The following is a 23,513-nucleotide window of genomic DNA, read 5'->3' on the forward strand; positions in this document are numbered from 1 at the left end:
ATTCGAGTTGAGGGTCTAACTAGAATCATGTAGAGTATCTCCCACAATTAGAAGCACTAGTTGAGTTTATTTTGAGTTGTAATTATTTAATTCAGTCTAACTGAGTTAAAGTTAGTTAAACTAGTTCCAATTGATGGAGGAATCAGTGGGAGGTCCAGTAGTGGGGTGTAACCTGCAATAGTGGGGTGTAACGTGCAGTAGTGGGGTGAAGCCTACAGTAGTGGGGTGTTTCCTGTCGAACAATGGGGTGTTGCATGTAGTGATCAACTAGTAAACTGAAGATTCACTCATAATTAACTTATGCATGTCAGATTAGAGAAAGAAACAATTGAGATTGGAGTTCAGGGAAAGTGTATTATCAGTTCTAAATTCATCTAAATTAAATAGATAGTGCATACAGTTAGAGAAAGGCCTATGGGAATTGTGGAATTTCCCCATTAAATAGGGGCTAATTCCTTAAGGAACAGTGCAAGCAAGTAGGAGTTTAGAAGGCTAGGAAATTGGCTAAGTATTGGAAAGGGCAGTCAGTCAGGTAGAGGAAAGAAAATTCTCGTGGAGGTTGAGCTCAAGGTTGAGCAACATATTGTATTCATCTAAGACTTGTCTAGGAAGCAGTGAGATAGATAGAGATAGAGCAAAGGTTGCTCGGTCTTGAGCAAAGCATTGTAATCTTCTCATTTTTTCTGACTAATGTAATATACATATATCAACAGTTTTTAGATGTAGCTTTCCCCAAGAAATCATTGTGTTATGTGTGATTAAATTCTTTCTCTTGTATGCTTTGTGATTTAATTGATCATTTAATTGTTTCGCTGATGAGTAGAGTAGATTCAAGTCTATTGTTTTATAATATTACAATTAGAAGTTTGAATCTACAAATAATTTCTACATGGTATCGAAGCTAGATTTGTAGGAATTTCGACATGGTATCAAAGCTAGATTTGTAGAAATATCTACATGGTATTGGAGCTAAAATCACAATAGAAGAGAATAGTTCGAATTTGTCCTTGCAGATTGATGGAGCTCTATTTCAGGGTAGATCTAGATGACCCTATGTGCAAACTTCTTAATGGAGCTAGAAGGATGCTAGTAGGCAGATCAATGAGCCAATTTTTAGTGACACAAAAAGTAGTTGTGAACATTGACATTAGTAGATTGAGGAGCATAAATATTTCTCACAGGGAGTCTAGTTTCAGAGGGAGCAACCCTATGAAAGCTAGTACTTTAGGATATGGGGAGATTAAGCTCATTATTGTAGCAGTTGCAACAACAATGCAGAAGCAACAATAGAGTAGTAGTAGCAGAAGTATGAGTAGATCATAGTTCACTTTTCATGTAGTTATAACTCCTTGTGTGAGGTGGAGCGATGTGAAGCAATAGTCCCAAGAGTTGCAGAAATTTGGGCAGGGTCCATTAAGGTGTTTTTGTCTCATGGATCATTACCCTTTCTACAGGGGCCCACAATATTCAGTAGCAGGAGGATCAATGTCAGTCATATATTGAGGATTGTAAAGCAATGTTGACAACAGAGTAGGAATCTCAGTAGCAAAATCAATAACAACACAATTTTCCTAGTAGACAATTGCAAACACAGTTGATTCAATTTATTTTGTTTGGATGCTTTTGGTTGTAGATGTTGCAGTAGCAACAATAATAATGAAAAGAGTTTCATGGAGAACATTCCAAATCTACTAGATCAGGGTAGAGTTGAATTACTTTCTTGTTAAGAGGGAGTGTTGAAAATAACAACAAGAAATGTAAAAAAAAAATAAAAAAATAAAAAATAAATAAAATTTTAATTTTTCATTGAATTAAATTGGGAATAAAATTGTAACTCCACATCTCATGACAACTTGTAATAGTTAACTAAGTTAATTTGACTTAGTTAGCTCAGTTAATTCGAGTTGAGGGTTTAACTAGAGTCATGTAGAGTGTCTCCTACAATTAGGAGCACTAGTTGATTTTATTTTGAGTTGTAATTATTTAATTCAGTCTAACTGAGTTAAAGTTAGTTAAACTAGTTCCAACTGATGGAGGAATTAGTGGGAGGTCCAGTAGTGGGGGTAACCTGCAGTAGTGGGGTGTAACCTACAGTAGTGGGGTGCAACCTATAGTAGTGGAGTGTTGTTTGTTGAACAATGGGGTGCTATTGGGTCGTGTTATATTCTTTCCACGATGCCCCTATATTAGGTGGGTGAACCTACCTATGGTTTTGTGCATGGTTTTCACACATGGTTTTGGGCATGATGGTTTTCGGTCCATGGTATTTTGTAAATCCAGTCAAGGGAACTATCATTATGTTCTAATCCAAGGTTAATGGATGCTTCAACATGTATAAATATGTATTGTAATATTGAAAGGAATATAATAAAAAATAAATCTGGTAGTCCCGATTTTGGGATCCAGGGGAAAATATCTGTGTATATTTTCTTTAGGTGTTATGTTCTCGCCATTGTTTATTTTCTATTTTTTAGAATTCGTATGCAGGTAATTTCTGTATGGGGTTAAAACCTATAGGTGCTGCCTGAAGTGTAGTGTGGTGTTGCCTATAGTGATCAACCAATAAACTAAAGATTCACTCATAATTAACTCATGCATGTCAGATAAGAGAAAGAGCTAATTGAAATTGGAGTTAAGGGACGATGCACTATCAGTTGTAAAATCATCTAAATTAAACAGATGGTGCATGCAGTCAAAGAAAGGCCTATGAGGATTGTGCAATTCATAATTGAAGGATTTCCCCATTAAATAGGGGTTAATTCCTTGAGGAACAATGCAAGGAAGTAGGAGCTTGGAAGGATAGGAATTTGGCTAAGTATTGGCCAAAGGAAGTTAGTCAGGTAGATGATAGAAAATACTTGTGCAGGTTAATCTAATCATATTGTATTCATCCAAGACTTGTCTAGGAAGCAGTGAGATAGATAGCGACAATGTAGAGGTTGCTCGGGCTTGAGAAAAGCATTGTAATCTTCTCATATTTTCTGACTAATTCAATATACAGATATCAACGGTTTTTAACTGTAGCTTTCCCTAAGAAATCATTGTGTTATGTGTAATTAAATTCTTTCTCTTGTATGCTTCGTGATTTCATCGATTATTTAATTGTTTTTGCTCATGAGTAGAGTGGATTTAAGTCTATTGTTTTAGCATATTACAATTTGCAGTTTGAAACTACAAAGAATTTCTACATGGTATCAGTGCTAGATTTGTAGAAATCTCTACATGGTATCAAAGCTAGATTTGTAGAAATTTCTACATGGAATCAGAGCTAGATTTGTAGAAATTTCTACATGGTATCAGATCAAGATTTGTAGAAATTTCTACATGGTATCAGAGCTAGATTTTTAGGAATTTCTACATGGTATCAAAGCTAGATTTGTAGGAATTTCTGCATGGTATCAGAGCTAGCTTTATAGAAATCTCTACACTTTGTTTAGTTTTACAAAGCCCAAAAAACAGGTAAAAGTTTACTAGAAATGGTGTCTTATTTGTGGTTTAACGAGCTTGAAAAAGAGGTAGTAGTGTGTTTGATACAAGGTGTATTTTTCATTAGGCGTTAATTAGCCAAAAAAAGAGGTAAAAGAATGTTCAATATCCTTCTCATTATTTTAATGATCTAGAGAAAGGGAGAAGGGTAAGATTGCCATCCTTTAGTGTTTAACAAATATTAGAAGAATGAAACATAAGCTCTGTGAGGCCCCAAAATTGTTGCATTTATCTATCTTCATGTCTTATGATTACTCATGATTTTATCTAATTCCTATCGTTATTACTATCATTTTGCACAATTGTTGGGTTATTATCTTAAACCTGGAACATGATTAGATAATAGTTTATTATTTAACTTATTTCCTTTGTTTCAATAAGATTTACATCAAAATGGTTATTAATGATGGTGCTTGTGTTATTTTAGGTTCTCAAGAAGGTGTATGAAATTCTGGTCAAAGATATACATGCATGAACAATTTATTGCTAAGTGCATCAATATCTGGCCCTGATCCTGCACGAAGAACAGTTCCTGTACTCATTTGGGGTTCGACATATTAGTGCACTTTAGGGATATAATTGAGACACGGTTTGTGTCCATAATGATGTTTTCATGATCCTATATGAGTCAAAATGCACCCATTTCACAGATGTGGATTTCTAGAAGCTAATTAATGCCTTTGTCCTAAATTCACAACAATTTTCAAATAACCAACTTCCTCCTCAATTTTTCGTGCAGATAAAGGAAAATCTCAAAATTCTGTTGTAATATCCCTTGTGAAAATTCCATGTAATAAAAGTTAATAAAGGAAAAATAATAACCACGGTTGATGGGACACTTATTCCAAGCTGAATGTTGGGTAAAATCCTAGTGACGAGGATCACTTATCATTAGGGGATTTTTGAGGTCTAAAATGGGCCTTCTAAGGAAATTATAAAATAATAGTGGAAATAATAAAATAAGATTAGATTACATTATCAAATTTTAGAGGGGAAAGAAAAACTTATTTTTTCAACTTATCTTCCTATGGGTTTACTCAAATTTCAAGCGAAAACACTTGTTGGGTGAAAAAATTGATTCCTCATCCAAGGAATACCCATGTTGCATACTTTCGATGGATCCTACTACACGAAAAATGAGAAATACATGAAAAACATGACTACAATCATATTTTTCATGTATTTCTCATTTTTCGTGTAGCAGGGTCCATCGAAAGTATGCAACATGGGTACTCCTTGGATGATGAATTAAATTTTGCATGCAACGAGTAATCCCGCTCAAAATTTGAGTAAAACCTTAGGGAGATAAGTTCAAAATACGAGTTGAAAAGTAGTTTTATTATTTTAATATTTTTTAATATTTTTATTTTTTTACTCCAAAAATGGCGAATCATCCCCCATGGTTGATATCATCATCTTGAATCTTATTGGTTCTTATAAAGTTTATTTTGGTTGTACATTTTTCTTAGGAGGCCCATTTTAGATCTCAAAATTCCCCTAATGGGTTGTTTAATGGCTAAGGAAATGGCTAAGGCTTTGGAAAGGAAAAATGGCATTTTGGCACATTTCTTTATGAAAATATTGGAAATTAAGAGAAAAGGGAGGTGAAACATCACAGGTTGCATGTGAGGAGGAAAATGAAGTAAAATAATGGGAAATGAAGAAAATAGAGGCCTCATTCATAAAAAGGCTTATGGGGATTAGTTGGTAACCTTTTGTTAGTTCAGTTTTAGAGCTTTCTCATTATTCTCTCTCTCCCCCATACTCTTGGATACTTAGAGTATTCTTGGAGCACTCTTGGAGGGTGTGGCATAATTGGATTCTTGGAGAAAGAAGGCAAAGGAAGAGCAGGAAAGTGCAAGAGGACATTAGGATCAACAACTACAGTGGGATTTGCTTGTAGGTATCGAGTGCATGTATGTTTTCCTCACTAGTTTTGGCATGTATGGCATATGCATGTGGATTTTTGGTCATGATCTATCACTGGCATGGAGGATTGCCTGGATTGACAGTGGATTGCCTAGCCTTGCCATTTCCTGGATAGCCATGGAGATTGTGGGTTTATTTCCATGTTTTGTTTTGGTTTGTTCTCATGTTTCCTTAGCTTGGGTTGAGTTATTAGTTCTGGAAGCCCTGTAACAACTTGGGTTGAGTTACTAGTCTTGGAAGCCTTAGTTGGATAAACAATTTGGAAGCCCTTGGTGGGGTGAGTTACTAGTCTTGGAAGACTTGGTTGGACAAACGCTCTAAAATCCCAACGATAGTTGTGTTTTGAGTAACTAGTCCTAGAAGCCTTGGTTGGAATAAACGCTCTGGAAGCCCTAGAAGGCTTGGATAGAGACCAATTTGATGATGGTTTTGTGATGTTCGACTGTGAGGTGGAATCATTGTTTGATGGGTTGAGGTGGTGTTGTAGCATTTTTTGGTTTTTATAAGATAGAATATTTGAAAAAATGTTAAGTTAGGATATGGACAAAACAATAGTGAATAAAATGTTAGTTGAAAAATAAATCTTGATGATGATGTCCATATCAAAGAAAATGTTAGGTTAGATAGAAAAGAAAACAAATAAATTTTGAAAGTGAGCAAGTCAAAATGCCACTAACTTTTTCTGCAAAATAATGATTGTGTGTAGCTTGTCTAAATACCACAACCCATGACAGTCAAACAGTTTAATCTTGACTACTTCATGCTTTAAATTTGATGCTATAGTTAGTGAATAAAGATCTGGCCAAATTGTTTAATCTTGGCAGATCAGTAGTTAGGTAGAGAATAATAAGGTGCTCATCAGTTTAATCTGAGCCCTTGGATTGATATAAGGTTAGAACTAGATAGTTTCCAGCTTTAAAAGAAAATGAATAAGAGTTTGCTAGCTTAAATTCACCAATTAAGTGAAGAAAAAATGATAGGGTAAGTATAAGAAAGGTTGCAGAAGATGATGATTGATTGGAAAAAATGTACATTTATCATGTTTTACCATATGTCCTATGTCCATGAGGCAATTACACAAAGCAAATGAATGTTTACAAAATCAAATAATTAACTTCTACATTCATTTTACCCCTTTACTTTATTAATTTCTCAGTACTTAAATCCTTTAAGTCAAAAGGCTTAGAGCATTTCTTTGACTTCTGGAGGGACTGAACCCTTGCCTTAATAACTTAAGGACAACAGTACTAGATTCCCCCTCATCAAAAATTCATCCCCATTCATCCTTATATTTACTATTTTCCCTTCCTACCTTCATACAGTTCATATTTACTCATTTTCCATAAAAACCCCTTTTCCTAAGGTCAAAACCCTTTTTAGCTAGGAAAAGTGAAAATACTATATAAAATCCCTTTTTACCATGTTAAATCCCCTTTTACCTAAAAACCCACAAAATTATGTTTTCCCTAAGTATTAATGCATATATGAAAAGCAAAAACCCATGAAAAGCATTATACTTAGTCGCATTTACCTTTCCACTCATATTTTATATTAATACTAACATATATTATTAAATCCTTGAAAAAATCCCTTTCCCGTATTATTAACTCCTTTTTATTAAATATCCTGAAAACCCTTAGTTTTATAAAAAAACTATGTAATTCATAAATATCACATCGCAAGCCCTTCAAACATACATACATTACTCCCCGCATTGCGAACTCTAATTGCGATATGCGATGGGAAGCCCAGACCCGACCCATCCATATATATATATATATATATATATATATATATATATATATATTACAGTTCATACCATTTTTCATCCGCCTCCATCGCAAAGTCCTGCTAATAAGCATTCCCCTCCGCCATTGTGAAATGCGATGCTCGATAAGTTCGGACCCGACGCAATATATATCACAGTCTATCACCATATCACATCTGCCCTCATCGCAAGTCCCATCCAATGTATACACCCTCCGTCTTTGCGATATCCGATATCCGATGGACCTGGACCCGACGACATTCATCCACCCGATTCCATAAAGTTTCAAATCTGCCATATATTGGTTTTTGAAGTATTTCTTCGTTAAATCGTTTTTATGATTTTAACGAAGAACCAACTCTGATTGCAATAAGCAATAAGCCCGAACCCGATGCCGATATCTCCTCGAATTAATAAAGTTTCAAGTCTGCCATATATGTTTTTGCGAAGGTTTTCTTTGTTAAAACATTTTTATGATTTTAACAAAGAATTAACCTTAAACTTCATTTAAATTGAAAATCTCTGTTTTAACCCATGATAAAGCTCATTTAGCCATAATTAACCGTTGAAACCCTCCGTGTTGCTCCTTCACTCCACTACCGTCCGATCTAATCCATCCAAATCCAATGGCCCTCAACAAATTTCGGGTTGAATCTCTATACGGGCATTACCCACCCGAAAAGTGCTATTCCACCATCCTCTCTTGCTACTTGTCAAGATCAGATCATTTTGGGAGACCCCTTCCCAAAACAGCCCATGCCTTATAAGCGGTGTGATGAAAACTGCCAAGTTCTGCAAAATGACAAAATGGTTACTATTCACTATCGCGCCATATTTCAAAGGAAAATTGTTTTCCCATTTAAATGCCAAAAGGACCATTTTTCCTTTGTTTTGCCTGTTTTCACAATGAAGCCTTCATAAGCCTCTGCGGCCAAAAGCCATCATTTTGCCTTCCGAATACACCCTGGACTCCTTCCGATATCCTTTAAAGCTCAACAAAGCCATGAAAAACCTCCTCTGCCACCATGTTTTTCTTAATAAGTTTCTGTGTTTTGCAGGGAAAGACTGCTGTTCCAGGTTTGTAAACAAAAATCTCGTGTAATAGTTGGAAGACAAATATGAGGATTTTACTATTGAAAAACACGGTAATAAAACCTGAAACGCACAGTAAAGGTAGAAAGAACGCAGTAAAGGTCACTTAGCCAGGTCAAAGCATATTTAACAGAGTTTAAAGCATTATCAGGTAAAAAGGTTAAATGAAGCAATCTGCCAGCATGAAGGATACCAACAATCAATCAGCCAAAAGGGAAAAATATCATACAAAAGCCAGCACAACCTGAATAAAGGGGACAACAAGAAACAGTTCAAATAGCTGCCCCTATCTTCTTGCCACGAAGATCTTTCTTTTCCTAAAAATCTTAATTAGTTTTAGGGATATTTTCCTAGTTTCGTTATTGTATAAATAACTCTCTTCTTGAGTTGTAAGTGGTTCGGAGTTGAAGATTCATAGTTCATTGCTTGTAAAGTCTTGATTGTTAGTTCTAATTTGAACCTGGAAGCCACCTTTGAAGGAAAATTTTGCAGACACTTGATGTACTCAGTCTTTATGGAACCTTAATACAAAGCAGAGGATTCTGAATCTTGTTTTACATAGTTTGTGTTATCCTGTAAGTTTTTCCAGTTTTCAATCATCATGTTTTTCTTCATATGCTTATGACTTACAGAGATATTTAGGTAGGAATAATTTGTGTTTCCATTGATTCCTATAAGCTCCTAAAGTGATCATCTATTAAGAGATTGGATTAATGCAACTATCTGTGTAGCTAATCCTCTCTAATCAATAAATCATCAACATCTTGTGTAAGCTTAAGTATACTACCTTGAACCTTTGGAACGTAGTTTAGAAGGTTTTCCTACTTATGATTGTTTTGTTTTACAGTCTGGAAACTCTGATGATCATATTTTTTGCTGTCTTCTACTCACCACTATTTTGATCTATATCATTGTGTAATGCTTTATAGCAGCCCTCTGCTAAAGTATTAATATAACCCAAAGGATTAATTAATTTAATTCTACATCTGTCTTCCTTCATTCGTCTTCCAAAATTAAAACCAAAAACCCCCAAAACAATTATTTTAGATGCTCTGGCATTGGTAGCTGACCTACTACTATCTCAAAGGACAACATCAGATTGGCACCATTGCCATGGATTCGAATTTCATTCAAGTTTCCCTTGGGACAACGATATTCATTCATTCTTATCCTTTAAAGGTGATTAAAGGGTTTAGAAAGGTTAAAATCATTCACCTAGGCGGCTCCACACTCCGAAGCTGGCACCTTATAAACATACCAGATCTCGTTCAAAAGTTGACATAGTTAAACCTCTGTTAGATCTTGAAAGGCTTCTGAGAAAAGCCAGTTCTAAAAGGGGACACCAACCATATTCTTCTTCCTCTTCAGTCCTGCAGACTAAAGAATTAGAATCATTTGACCCCTATAGTAATAACCCAACTGATCTTGATTACTCCCATTTATCACCTAGGGTTGTTGAACTTCTAGATAAAGGAGTTGATTTTAAGTTAGCCTACCTTATTCATTCATTATAATCTCATCCAATACCCACACTACCATCAGGGTCACCTAAAACTAAATCTGATTTGGGTGTCAATCTACCAGAATATAAACCCACATATTTTATATCCCCTACCACCTATCATTTTCCTTCCATTTTTTACTGACCTGAAGCTTCTTCTTCCAAACAATCTGAGGAGACCTTTTCTATATATTACAATCCTCTCTTTGAAACAAAAGAAGGTATTCCTTTACAAGTCCCAAAGTGAGTTCTTAGGACTCCTTTGAAGTCTTCCAGGAGATCTCCTCCTTCATCTCCTCCTTCACATCCAACTAGTCCATCAACCCCTGAATCACCATCTTCTTCCTCTACTTCTTCTTCATCCTCTACATCCACACAAACACCTCATACTCCACCTAGACAACCTCATACACCTCCAACACTTCATACACCACCTACTACCATGGCTTTCCAACCTATTGTACAGGCTAGATATGTTGCCTTAGTCTTACATAATAACCTTGATGCATTCCCACCTGGATACTTAAAATACCTTCCCAAGTACAATGGAGAAACTGGTCCCTCAGCTGAGGACCATCTTCAAGCTTTCCTTGACTTTGTAGACAACATGAATATTGAACAAGAAAATGTTTATATGAGATTGTTTGTACAGTCACTTGAGGGAAATGTGAGGATTTGGTTTAGGCAGTTACCAGTAGCTACCATTAGAAATTGGGAAGAGCTTACTACCATATTTAAAAATCAATGGGGTGTTAAAAAAGATCCTCTTTACTTCCTCACAGAATTTGAAGAGCTTAAAAGGAACTTTGGTGAACCAGTAGCAAATTTTATCAAAAGATTCAACAAAATGTGTCACAAAATGCTTGCTGATTGTAAGCCCCCTGTAGCAGCAGCTAAGTCTAGATTTCTAAAGCTTTTGATGATGACTTTGCTGTCATGCTACAAGAGAGAACTTCAAGAACTCTTGAAGACATGCAAACAAATGCTATAGAAGTAGAAGCGAATAGGGCAGCCTAAACTTCTTTAAAACTTAAGGAAGAAAAGGCCCAAAGAAAACTTAAATCTGTTCAAGAAGCCTCTAGTTCCTCTAAGACTAAATCAGAAGACTCAAAAATAGATGAAATAACATCTCTTCTTAGAAACCTATCAAATAGGATTTCAAAGATTGAGACCCAACCTAGGACCATACAACAAATAGTTACTAGGCCCCAAAACCAAAATCAAGGTCAGTATAAAAGAAACCAACCACTACAAATTCTTCAGAGACCTACCAATGATCAACAGGTTCCTACTCCTCTATTGATAGATGACCAAAAACCCGATGATAATACTATGACAATTACTGAAGATATTAATAGTATGGATTCTTCTTCCAATCAAACAACGATCATTCCTCTCTCACAACAAAATCAGGCTCAAGAAGATCAGGAAGCTTCACAGGTCTCTAAATATCATGCTTTTTCTAAATTTTTAATTGCAGAATTAAACAAGAGGTATGATCTTAGGCCTAGTCCTAGTCTTGGGAGACCTCCAATAATTGAACCACGTACCAAAACTGTTGAAGCTCAAACCACTCTTATTCAGCCATTAGATCAGTCAATTGATACTACCCAAGCTGGTAAAAACATTTTGACTGCATTTAATGTTGAAAAAGAATTAGAGAGGGTTAAGATCCCAATTCCACTATTAGAACTTTCTAAAAACCCTGGTTACAAAAGCCAAGTGACAAAATGGATTCAAAATACCTTGGTTGATGCAGAAGGTGATGTCATAAGTCTACAAGATGAAAAACCAACAATAGTTTTTGGCCCTAGTTCAGACATGATCGATGAGATAGTGCCTCCTTTCTATGTAACTCTTAAAACAAATGACTCCATGTTATACAATTGTATGCTTGATTTAGGAGCATCACACAATCTTATGCCAAAATCTATCATGGACCATTTGAAACTCGACATCACTAAATCCTACCATGACCTGTACACCTTTGATTCTAAAAGAGTGCCCTGTTTAGGATTGATCAAGGATTTAGTGGTTACCCTTGCCCAAATTCCAGTGAAAAGTGTAGTTCTTGATATTGTTGTTACAGATATCCCTCCCAAGTTTGGAATGCTCCTTTCTAGGTCTTGCTGTGCCAAACTAGGGGGAACTCTACAGATGGACATGTCATATGCTACTATTCCTGTTTATGGAGGAGAGTAGTTAAGATTATATAGAGAGGTAAGATTTATACATACTGTTTGTAAAACTAACCAGCCAAGGAACCATCCAATTTATGCAATAGATCAAGACTTTGGTTGTTTTCAACTCACTTCAAAACAACAGAAAACTCAAGTCAAAATTGAAGAGGTAGTTGAAAGTTCTGAACCAAACCAAATCGATATTTGGAAATTGTTCTTTGATGGCTCTTGCACGAAAGATGGGGCAGGAGCTGGAGTAGTTTTAATTTCACCTGAAAAGGAAAATATAACCCAATCATGTAAATTAGACTTCGAAGTTACCAATAATGTTGCTGAATACGAAGCTTTTCTTTTAGGATTGAATTTAGCCAAAAGCTTAAAAGTTCAAAATTTAAGTGTTTTTACCAATTCTGAACTTATTGTTAAGAAAGTAAAGAATGTTTGCCAGACCAAGCACCCTAGACTTAGGTCCTACCAAAATGAAGTATGGGATTCAGTTGAAAATCTTTTTGATGCTTTTAATTTGACTCATATTCCCAGAGATCAGAATATTCACGCAGATGCCTTAGCTGTCTCTACTAGCGCTTTTAAAATTCCTGATCATACTGATGTACTCTATCAGATACAAGTCAATATAGGCCATCTATTTGAGATAATCTGAAACATTGGCAAATATTCGAAGATGATGAACAATTGAAATCATTTCTGCAGGTAATAGACGATTTTTCATTTTTGCAAATTGATGATGATAGAACTGAAATAAGTGAAAACACAGAAGGAAATGATACTTCAGATTTGAAAATGCAAATTGCTAATCACGACATTATTAACTTATCTAATAATTTTATTCCAAAGGGAATCATTCCTTTAGAAAAATTATTCGATCAAAATGATGTTTTCCAAAACTCGCAGTCCATTTCTTCAGAAGACGATGTGGAAGATATTAACATTGGAACTGATGAAGATATCAAAAACATTAAAATATGCGCATCTTTAGACCCAGAAATCAAAGCTCAATATTTTAAGTTGCTGCAAAATTATAAGGACATTTTTGCCTGGACTTATGCTGATTTAAAGACTTATGATACATCGTTAATACAACACAAGATTCCTCTAAAGCCAGAAGCAAAACCGTATAAACATAAGCTTAGAAGGATAAATCCAGCCCTTCTACCAACTGTAGAAAGAGAGATTAAGAAATTTTTAGATGCCCAGATCATCCTCCCTCTTAGATATTCTAATTGGGTTGCAAATCTAATTCCTGTTAGAAAGAAAAATGGAGAAATAAGACTCTGCGTGGAGTTCAGAAATCTGAACAAGGCATCATTAAAAGATAATTATCCTTTGCCCAAAATGGACTAGTTATTGCAAATGGTTTCAGGAGCATAAAGACTTTCTATGCTTGATGGTTTTGTTAGAGCCTAGATTTACCTCAGGCTGAAAAGGTAAGATTCTAGGTCCACATCAAACCACGCTCAGCCTCGTAGCTAGCCCTACGAGGACAGGAGAGGGCTCTCTTCAGGTCAATCTCAGCAAAAGATAATCAGAGGGGGCTTGAGATGACTGATTTAACAACTAATCTTAGGCTAGGTATGAAGTTGCAAGGATTTAATTTGAGTTTTTGGGGGTTTTGTTGGAAAAAAGGGACAAGAAAATTTTGGGTCCGGGGATGAGGCCTAGCTTTTGCAGAATTCTGATTAGGGCAAGGAAGGCAATCATTTTGATGCTTTGGATTGAATGAATGGATGGACCAAACCGGTGAGGGGCTAAGGAGGGCAAGAAAGTCTCAAGAGTCCTCCTCAAACAGATGAAAGCATGTATAATTAAACAAAATTTCAAGGCAAAGCACAACAGTCCAATGAATTCTACCTCAATCACTCCTTTGTTTAATTTCAGAAGAAAAGAGAAGGGAAAATGATACACATAAACATCAGTGAACTTACAATTACATGAAGAAACACACCATCAAAACACAGAGCCACAAGGATCCCAACAAGTGCTGCAAAACCCTGGTCTTTCCTTTGCCAAAATTGCAGAAAATGAAATGTACAATAGAGTGCCAAACAATCCCAAGTATCCAACCCTGAAAATGATTGAAAATTACATAATATAGACAAGCATAACTCCTTCCCATGCCTCTAGGGGTCAAGCTCATCATTCTAGGAGCTGTTTCAACCATATCTAAACAAGGAACTGAAAAATAGGCAATGTAACAACTTGCCTCTATATCTAGGAAATTGATTCATTCAGTTGTTTTTCACTTTTTGGTGAATGAATCCTCTAGAACAAGTAAAAATGTGCCAATATTACATCATGGTTATCAAATTACATCATTAAAGATCAAGAGTAACATCAAAAAGCAAAACTGGTCAAAACTGGGCGAATTTCTGAGCTGAACAGTGAAAAATAGGCAAAAATCCTCTATGCGCCGCGCCTGATTCTCTATGCGTTGTGCCACTTTGGAGCTGAATTTGAGGCCCTTCCTGAAGTCCAAATTGAGCCCAAGATAGCTTGTTGGAAATCCCTACCTGTCTACTTTCCAACCCAAGTGGAATTTCTGAATTTGGATGTCATTTGCCCCTCCAAAACTTCAATCTCCCAAGATTGCTTCCTGTGTGTCAAAATAGGGGCAGTGAGGTCATTTTTTGAGTGTTTTTTGACCTTTTGAGGGCTCAAAACCTGCCCAAATTTCTTGTCCATGCACCAGCAACCATGATTTTTCGTGCCAAATCCAGAAATGCAAATTTTTTGTAATTTGGAGCCCCCTAGAAAAAGCGCGTGCCACGTGGCACGGCGCATAGGGAGGAAAACCTTGTTTTGTGACCAAAGAAATTCAAAAATGACAAAATTTTCTCCAAATTCCTTGAAATTTGGACTGAAGGTGCCTCATCAAGTATCATGCTCAGCCAAAGAGGCTTCGGCCAAGATTTGGAGCTGATCTTGCCTTTTACGTCGTTCCAGTGTCCTCCTGGTGCATGCAGTTTCAGTTGTAAAGTCACTGTCTTGGTCATATAATGTATCGGTGTCTGCCTTCATGGTGTTTCAAAGTCTGTTTGGCTTTCAATGAGATGAAGAATGAGAATTTGGTGCAATTTCCAAATGTGGGAGGGACTGTGGGAAATAGGGCAGTGTGGACAGTGGGGTTTTTCCCTTTGGAATTTTGACAAATGTAGGAACAATGGACAGTTACTTGACTGTTTGGGAAACTTGAGGTTTTGGGAATTTTACAAATGACATGAATGATAAGGAATGCAATGACTTTAGGGATAGGGATAGTGGGACTTAGGAATGAGTAACTTGGGATATGAGGGAATGTTGGGATAGGGTTTAGTATATGGACTAGGGTTTGGGATTATGGGAAATAGGAATTGGGGGCATGGGCTTAGTGAATTTTGGAGGTATGTTAACTTAACGAACAATGAGATTAAGGGATAAATGGGATAAGGGAATGATGGAAAGAGGATAGACTTGGTAGCAAATAGTTGTCAAATCCTACGCAGCAATCTTTGTGTGAGGAATTTGAAATGGTAGAGTTGGGTTTGATTATTTGTTTAAACACTCTAATTATCATAACATAAACACCAAACCTGGATGAAAAAAACAATGATGAAGGGTCTACCTACTTGTCACAAGGAAAATCCATGCGATTTGGGGTGATTTGATGAAGTTTTTGAGAAGATTGGGCTTGGCAGCTCTATGCGTAGCGCCTCATGCCCAATGCACCGCGCCTTCCCTATGTGCCGTGCCAGTGTATTTTTTCACTGAGAAATGCAGCCCAATGTGCCGCGCCTTCCTTATGCGCCGCGCCAGTTTCCCAATGCGCCGCGCCACCAAACCCTGTGCATATCACTTTTTGCAAGAGACGTTTGGAGGCCTTCCCGGTGTCCAAATTGGGCACGAGATAGCTCATTGGAAAGGTATTTGAGTCTAATTTCCAACCCAACTAGAATGTTTCAATTTGGAGTTCATTTTCCCTATCAAAAATCAAATCTCCCAAGACTGGTCAAAATGTGCCAAATGAGGCTTCCTAAAGGTAGAGTGTTGTTGTAGTCAACTTTTGAATGCCTTCCTCACCTCCAAATTGATCTCATGATAGCTCATTGGAAATATATTTGTGTCTAGTTATCATTTGACTCATCAAGAAAGTCATTTGGCCAACCAAGCTAGGAGAAAACTTGATTTACCCAAGGTCACTTTAGAGGTGCATCAAGTCTCCCGTGGCAACTGTATTTTTGACATTTCTCTAAAAACATGACACCTGTGTAAAAAGTGAAGGATTTTTTTCGTCCTTGGCCTATTGTGGACAAAAACCTCTCTCATTTTTCCCAAATTCATACTTTCTTGCTCAGAAACATCATTTGATTAAAACCTACCCCGATGTGTGGAACAGGGGATTTGTCGAAATGAAGCGAAATGAAGGGGATAAGGGGCTTCTAAATTCTTGAGAATATTTTTGGAAGTATGGAGGGATGTGAGGAAGTAGGGGAAAGTGGAATTTAAAATATTGAGTGAGGAGAAGGGGTCCAAAAGGGCAAAACACAGGCCCAACCTAGAAAATTGTCAAGTTGTAGCAAGAAACTAGGGTTTGTGCGAAAATGAGGAATTTGGGGGATCTCATTGACGGGAAGTGTTTAATAAGGTACATTAAGGATAGGGGAAGGTGTAGGAACATAAGGATACAAGTTTTGCTGATGATTTGACCATCCAAGAGAAATTGCCTTCAAAACCCTAGGAGAGGGAAATGAACCTTACCTAGGCGCAACTGAAGCATGAACAAGGAGTAAAATGACCCAGTGGAACTTGACATGATGATGAAAACCCTCTAAATGATGGCACACTCATCTGAATGGTGACATGGACCGACATTTGGACAACTTTGGAAAGAGTGAAAACAAACCCTAGACCTAATACCTAGTGACCAAATTTTGGTTGAAGACTCACTGAAATGACAAAATTTGACCTTGACACCTTAAAATCACTTTTGTAAGAGCATATTTGATCACTGGAGGAAGGCTACAAAGACTGATACTAACATTGGCTCCAATGGGGATGGTAGCTCCTTGGAGGTGCCAAGAACCGCAGAGCTTTGGGAGAGCAGAGCAATGCCTTATCCATTGGGCAATGGAGTCAATAACTTCAAAACACCCAAAAACCAATAACTTTGACTCAAGACTCATACTTGAACTGACTAATGCAAAACTGAAACAAGACTCTCAAAAGCTGAAACTGGACACTCACTGAACTATCTTTAAACTGACTGAAAAGAAAAATGACTCAAGACTGACTTAACTGAAACAAGTACTTACAAAGCTTTCAAAGGGCAGCAGTCCATCGAGATTTGAGGGCCTCAAATCATGACAACGACTACCTACTTACTGATGAAATATGTACAATCATGTGAAGTGGGCCTTCCAATGTAACCAATCCAACAAATGGTTACTCAATGAAATTTTTCTCTCTCTTTCCTCGAGCAGGCAGAACGATGTACATGTAGGCAACTCACAATAACAATTGAAACCAAGGCTTATGCTAACAAACCAGCCAACATTTATCTTCTCTAATGCTTGCAAAAGAACACCAAAGGAATCTTGATAATCCTGAAGCACTATCTTGTCTTGAGATCCAGCAGCAAAAACACAAGTACTCCCTTCATTATGATCTGAAAGAACTATTGATTGCCGAGTGATAGGAAGGCACAGAGAGGTATAAGCTTCTGCCATCTGAGTGTTAGCTGTAAATTCCTTGACCGTGAGAAATTCTGGCATATTGTCTCTCTCAAGTTCATATTCCTCAACTTCATGGCCTAGGTCATTCTTAAACAGAAAACAATCTTCAAGATCATCAAACATGACAGCCTTATCATCTTCATGAAAGAAAATATTATCTATTTGCTGATCAATAAAGCTAATTTCAAGACTATCATTATTTTCAAAAGTGGAAGAAATTTCACCAACACTTTCTTGACCATGTGCACACTGCAGACCTGCATTAGCTTTGGCTGTAACCTGACCTTTCAAGAGTTGATCTATCTCATCTTCAGACAGAGGAGATAATACTTTCTGTTTTGTTTTGCTCAAGTGATTTTTGTCTTCTTGAAATAACATTTTAAAACATGAAAAATCTGAATGACAGTCCTGATCTTCTGAAATTTGGAAACATTGTTGATCATCTTCATATGACATGGCAATCAAATTATCATTTATCATTGAGTTATTGAAAGAAGATTTTTCACTTACTTGAACAAAGGTTTCATCTTGTTTTTCATCAAATGACTAGATTACCTCCTCATGAAGGCTTTGTTCAACAACTCTGTCTTCTTCATTCCAGATGATCTCAACAGCAGAGCTCTCCTTCATGGGATTCAGAACAAGGTTGTCTTGATCATCATGATCTGAATCTAGATCTGAAATAACCGACTTGACTTTATCAGATTCTAAGATTGAAACTTGACTTTCCTGCATGCTATCTTCTTCTATGGACAGATCTGAAATAAAACCTTCTCTTTCATCATCTTCCAGCATACTAAGATCTTGATCCTGCTGCAAATTTTCCTGATCATCTTGATAAGTATCACTCTCTTTATGCTGCTGAAATGGATTTTCATACAGGGATTCCATGATCTCTTCATCCATGAAGTCATCATCTTCATAAACTTTCTCAAGATTTTCAATAAAACTATAAGCATGTTTGCAATAGTTTTGAACTAAATTTAATGATGGATAAGAGTCTTTATACCTTTCAAAGAACATGGCATGAAAATCCTTTAAACAGTAAATACAAGCAGGTGGCAAACTTTCATACCAAGATTGGGCTTCACCTTCCAGAGTGGCCAGGAATATCTTCATCAAGCAATCTTCAGGAAAATCAACCTTCAACTTGCGAATATGCATGTGAAATCTAACCAGATGTAAAGCAGCATCCTTCCTATCATCATCTTTAAACGTAGGCAAATTCCTTGACCAATCTACCTTCGGAATTTTATTTGGAAAACCTGGAATGTGATCTCGGCTCATGGGAGCATACCTTCGAGCAAGAAAATCCATTTTGATAACAATGAATTCACCAAGAGATTCTTCAGGCTACTGGTTCTTGAAGGGTAGAGTCGCCATAAAAATTCTGAACCTTGGGATTCTTCGACACTGGAGTTGCCAGGTGAATGATTTCAGCCTTGCTGTGTCTGATCGTTGTTCACCATCAACAATCAGATCTGAACTTGATTCATGTACTGGGGTGATCGTTTAGATCAGATGTTCAGTTTATAAACTAGACCGGAGATTGACTGAAGTAGCTTTTATCTACTTTTGCTAATGCAAAGCAAGAGAATTTCGAAGGCTACCTGGCTAACTTCAGGCTCCGTCTGTAGTCTACAAAGCCAAGTAATGAAAATAAACTTTCTTCCCCAGTATGGTCGCCACTATCTTAGAGCCTAGATTTACCTCAGGCTGAAAAGGTAAGATTCTAGGTCCACATCAAACCACGCTCAACCTCGTAGCTAGCCCTACGAGGACAGGAGAGGGCTCTCTTCAGGTCAATCTCAGCAAAAGATAATCAGAGGGGGCTTGAGATGACTGATTTAACAACTAATCTTAGGCTAGGTATGAAGTGCAAGGATTTAATTTGAGTTTTTGGGGGTTTTGTTGGAAAAAAGGGACAAGCAAATTTTGGGTCCGGGGATGAGGCCTAACTTTTGCAGAATTCTGATTGGGGCAAGGAAGGAAATCGTTTTGATGCTTTGGATTGAATGAATGGATGGAATAGACTGGTGAGGGGCTAAGGAGGGCAAGAAGGTCTCAAGATTCCTCCTCAAACAAATGAAAGCATGTAGAATTAAACAAAATTTCAAAGCAGAGCACAGCAGTCCAATGAATTCTACCTCAATCACTCCTTTGTTTAATTTCAGAAGAAAAGAGAAGGGAAAATGATACACATAAACATCAATGAACTTACAATTACATGAAGAAACACACCATCAAAACACAAAGCCACAAGGATCCCAACAAGTGCTGCAAAACCCTGGTCTTTCCTTTGCCAAAATTACAGAAAATGAAATGTACAATAGAGTGCCAAACAATCCCAATTATCCAACCTTGAAAATGACTGAGAAATTACATAATATAGACAAGCATAACTCCTTCCCATGCCTCTAGGGGTCGATCTCATCATTCTAGGAGTTGTTTCAACCATATCTAAACAAGGAATTGAAAAATAGGCAATGTAACAACTTGCCTCTATATGCTAGAAAACTGATTCATTCAGTTGTTTTTCACTTTTTGGTGAATGAATCCTCTAGAACAAGTAAAAATGTGCCAATATTACATCATGGTTGTCAAATTACATCATGAAATATCAAGAGTAACATCAAAAAGCAAAAATGGTCAAAACTGGGTGAATTTCTAAGCTGAACAGTGAAAAATAGGCAAAAATCCTCTATGCGCCGCGCCTGATTCTCTATGCGTTGCGCCACTTTGGAGCTGAATTTGAGGCCCTTCCTAAACTCCAAATTGAGCCTAAGATAGCTTGTTGGAAATCCCTTCCTATCTACTTTCCAACCCAAGTGGAATTTCTGAATTTGGATGTCATTTGCCCCTCCAAAAATTCAATCTCACAAGACTGCTTCCTGTGTGTCAAAATAGGGGCAGTGAGGTCATTTTTTGAGTGTTTTTTGACCTTTTGAGGGCTCAAAACCTGCCCAAATTTCTTGGACATGCACCAGCAACCATGATTTTTCATGCCAAATCTAGAAATGCAAAGTTTTTGTAATTTGGAGCTCCCTAGCAAAAGCGCGCGCCACGTGGCGCGGCGCATAGGGAGGAAAACCCTGTTTTGTGACCAAAGAAATTCAAAAATGACAAAATTTTCTCCAAATTCCTTGAAATTTGGACTGAAGGTGCCTCATCAAGTATCATGCTCAGCCAAAGAGGCTTTGGCCAAGATTTGGAGCCGATCTTGCCTTTTACGCCGTTCCAGTGTCCTCCTGGTGCATGCAGTTTCAGTTGTAAAGTCACTGTCTTGGTCATATAATGTATCGGTGTCCGCCTTCATGGTGTTTCAAAGTCTGTTTGGCTTTCAATGAGATGAAGAATGAGAATTTGGTGCAATTTCCAAATGTGGGAGGGACTGTGGGAAATAGGGCAGTGTGGACAGTGGGGTTTTGCCCTTTGGAATTTTGACAAATGTAGGAACAATGGATAGTTACTTGACTATTTGGGAAACTTGAGGTTTTGGGAATTTTACAAATGACATGAATGATAAGGAATGCAATGAATTTAGGGATAGGGATAGTGGGACTTAGGAATGAGTAACTTGGGATATGAGGGAATATTGGGATAGGGTTTAGTATATGGACTAGGGTTTGTGATTATGGGAAATAGGAATTGGGGGCATGGGCTTAGTGAATTTTAGAGGTATGTTAACTTAACGAACAATGAGATTAAGGGATAAATGGGATAAGGGAATGATGGAAAGAGGATAGACTTGGTAGCAAATAGTTGTCAAACCCTAAGCAGCAATCTTTGTGTGAGGAATTTGAAATGGTAGGGTTGCGTTTGATTATTTGTTTAAACACTCCAATCATCATAACATAAACACCAAACTTGGATGAAAAAAACAATGATGAAGGGTCTACCTACTTGTCACAAGGCAAATCCATGCGATTTGATGAATTTTTTGAGAAAATTGGGCTTGGAAGCTCTATGCACCGCGCCTCAAGCCCAACGCGCCGTGCCTTCCCTATGCACCGCGCCAGTGTATTTTTGCACTGAGAAATGCAGCCCAATGTGCCACGCCACCAAACCCTGTGCGTAGGGCTTTTTGCAGGAGAATTTTGGAGGCCTTCCCGGTGTCCAAATTGGGCGTGGGATAGCTCATTGGAAAGATATTTGAGTCTAATTTCCAACCCAACTAGAATGTTTCAATTTGGAGTTCATTTTCCCTATCAAAAATCAAATCTCCCAAGACTGGTCAAAATGTGCCAAATGAGGTTGCCAAAAGGCGGAGTGTTGTTGTAGTCAACGTTTGAATGCCTTCCTCACGTCCAAATTGAGCTCATGATAGCTCATTGGAAAGATATTTGTGTTTGGTTATCATTTGAATCATCAAGCATGTCATTTGGCCAACCAAGATAGGAGAAAACTTGATTTACCCAAGGTCACTTCAGAGGTGCATCAATTCTCCCGTGGCAACTGTATTTTTGACATTTCTCTAAAACCATGACACCTGTGTAAAAAGTGAAGGAGGTTTTTCTTTCTTGGCCTATTGTGGACAAAAACCTCTCTCAGTTTTCCCAAATTCATCTTTTATTGCTCAGAAACAACATTTGAGTAAAACCTACCTCGATGTGTGGAACAGGGGATTTGTCGAAATGAAGCGAAATGAAGGGGATAAGGGGCTTCTAAATTCTTGAGAAGATTTTGGGAAGTAGGGAGGGATGTTAGGAAGTAGGGGCATGTGGAATTTCAAAGATTGAGTGAGGAGAAGGGGTCCAAAAGGGCAAAACACAGGCCCAACCTAGAAAATTGTCAAGTTGTAGCAAGAAACTAGGGTTTGTGCGAAAATGAGGAATTTGGGGGATCTCAGTGACGGGAAGTGTTTAATAAGGTACATTAAGGATAGGGGAAGGTGTAGGAACATCAGGATACAAGTTTTGCTGATGATTTGACCATCCAAGAGAAATTGCCTTCAAAACCCTAGGAGAGGGAAATGAACGTTACCTAGGCGCAACTAAAGCATGAACAAGGTGTAAAATGACCCAGTGGAACTTGAAATGATGATGAAAACCCTCTGAATGATGGCACACTCATCTGAATGGTGACATGGACTGACATTTGGACAACTTTGGAAAGAGTGAAAACAAACCCTAGACCTAATACCTAGTGACCAAATTTTGCTTGAAGACTCACTGAAATGACAAAATTTGACCTTGACACCTTAAAATCACTTTGTAAGAGCATATTTGATCACTGGAGGAAGGCTACAAAGACTGACACTAACATGTTTTTCAAGTTATAATCAGGTGAATGTTGATACAACAAACAGAGAGAAAACAACTTTTACTACACCCTGGGGTACATCCATGTACGCAAGGATGCCATTTGGCTTAACCAATGTTGGAGCAATGTTTCAGAGAGCTATGGACATTGCTTTCATGGGTCAGGTAAATGAATTTGTGGTTATTTATCTTGATGACATAACTATTTTTTCTAAATCTGATCAGAAACATTTAAAACACTTGATGAAGGTTTTTGACGGGTTTAGAAAATTTCGAATATAATTGAACCTAAAGAAGTCCTTGTTTGTTGTCGAAGAAGGAAAATTGTTGGGCCATATAATTTCAAAGGAGGGAGTAGTAATTTACCTTAAATGAGTATCTACCATTGAATCATTGACCATGCCTACAAATAAGAAGGAGATTCAAGCTTTTCTAGGCAAGATTAATTTTTTAAGGAGGTTTATTCCAAATTATGCAGAGATTGTAAAAGATATAACTGACATGCTCCGAAAGGACCATGAAGTCAAATGGACTCCCACTTCTTGGCATGCATTTGAGAAAATAAAAAAG

The sequence above is a fragment of the Pinus tabuliformis genome, chromosome 9 (genome assembly GCF_031772625.1).
Source record: "Pinus tabuliformis cultivar Carrire ecotype Pingquan chromosome 9, CPIR1, whole genome shotgun sequence".
In the NCBI taxonomy this organism is placed as follows: Eukaryota; Viridiplantae; Streptophyta; class Pinopsida; order Pinales; family Pinaceae; genus Pinus; species Pinus tabuliformis.